The following is a 1,722-nucleotide window of genomic DNA, read 5'->3' on the forward strand; positions in this document are numbered from 1 at the left end:
GAATATGTGGACATCAAAACGTGTAAACTCAGAGTGAGGGTTTGAGCTTTTATTTTGAAACCGCGAGATAATGATGTATTCTCCTGTGTTTGCGTGGATTTATAAATGATTTACCTTACAAATCTGATGAAATGGCGCATGTTGCATTCCCAGATGAAGGTTATAATAAACCCAAACTCACAACAACATGCAGAGATGGAGTTTGAGCCGCTCCACACGTGTAAATGATAACAGTAACTGTGGAACTACTGTGACGCATGTACGTAACCTACACGCCTATAACTGCATCACATAATTATTTAATTAAATCGTAGCGTTTGTGAATATATAAAAGTGGTTTTTACCACGGTCACTGCTGTAAATCACTGATCAGTGTGTGAACAGAAGCTGATGATTATTGTATTTACACCGGTGAAACTACTATACAACAGTATATAATACTTCACTATAGTACGAGTCCCAGAAGTGCTCAGTCACCGGATCAGTGCGTTTGTCCTCAAAACAGAGCGTGAACGCAGTGACCCACATCAGCCCGTCTAAAGTTACCCACAAACCCCAGCGACACACACAAACCAGCCCAAACCAGTTTAACCTCAAAAACAGACTCTCTGACACAGAAAACACTGATCCAGCTCATGACAGAAAACAACACCGTGCACTAGTGTTCATGCTTTCAGCTCACACATGAGCATTTCAGACAACAGACAAAACCATATGAGCTTCATATCAACATCAGTATTATACAGTGAGAGCTGCAGGAGGAGATTTGCAGAAGAAAATGCAACATTTAATGATTTTTTCCCCCTTTCATTTTAGTTAAAAGTCTTAGTAATTTTATCATGGTTTGTCACTTTTGCTGCTTTTTAAATGTCTAGATAGCTTTTATTTATTAGTCTTACTTTATAAAGCAATAAGCCCCGTGAAGCCGTGGTTTACAGTGAATTTATAACAGCTAAGAGGCGTTGTTAGTCCAGCTCATGACAGAAAACAACACCGTGCACTAGTGTTCATGCTTTCAGCTCACACATGAGCATTTCAGACAACAGACAAAACCATATGAGCTTCATATCAACATCAGTATTATACAGTGAGAGCTGCAGGAGGAGATGTTCATATACTGATTTACAAAACACTATAATAATAAAATCCTCAGGCAAACTCAAGAGTAAAGACAGTGATGGTTCACTAAATCTCACATGTCTTGAGGACTCATCAAAACACCTTGGACTAATTTCAATTTACTAAGCAAACAATCACATGCATCATTTTACAAGAAAATAAACTGTGCATTTATAGTAGTGCGATTTTCAGATGTCTGCAAATTAAAAACCTAGCATTTTTAGAGTAAAGAAAATGCAACATTTAATGATTTTTTCCCCCTTTCATTTTAGTTAAAAGTCTTAGTAATTTTATCGTGGTTTGTCACTTTTGCTGCTTTTTAAATGTCTACATAGCTTTTATTTATTAGTCTTTCTTTATAAAGCAATAATCCCCGTGAAGCCGTGGTTTACAGTGAATTTAAAACAGCAAAGAGGCGTTGTTAGGTAAATTCACTGTAAACCACGGCTTCACTGGAATTATTGCTTTTATAAAACGATTATTCCATATACGTAGTAAGGTTTCACAAAATAAAACAGAGCAAATAAAGTGTAATGATATTAATAAAAACAGTATTCTTCCACCAAACAATGTAGCTCCTCAGAAACAGTTGTGGTTGCTACA

General features: G+C 36.6%; 1 protein-coding gene across 1 annotated transcript in view; it reads right to left on the reverse strand.

The window, feature by feature from the left end:
* LOC107749625 (atlastin-2) overlaps positions 1-1,722 on the reverse strand; it is a 24,415-nt gene that overhangs the window by 22,185 nt on the left and 508 nt on the right. The window lies entirely within an intron of this gene.

Source organism: Sinocyclocheilus rhinocerous, unplaced genomic scaffold (assembly GCF_001515625.1).
Source record: "Sinocyclocheilus rhinocerous isolate Xijiao unplaced genomic scaffold, SAMN03320098_v1.1 scaffold4136, whole genome shotgun sequence".
In the NCBI taxonomy this organism is placed as follows: Eukaryota; Metazoa; Chordata; class Actinopteri; order Cypriniformes; family Cyprinidae; genus Sinocyclocheilus; species Sinocyclocheilus rhinocerous.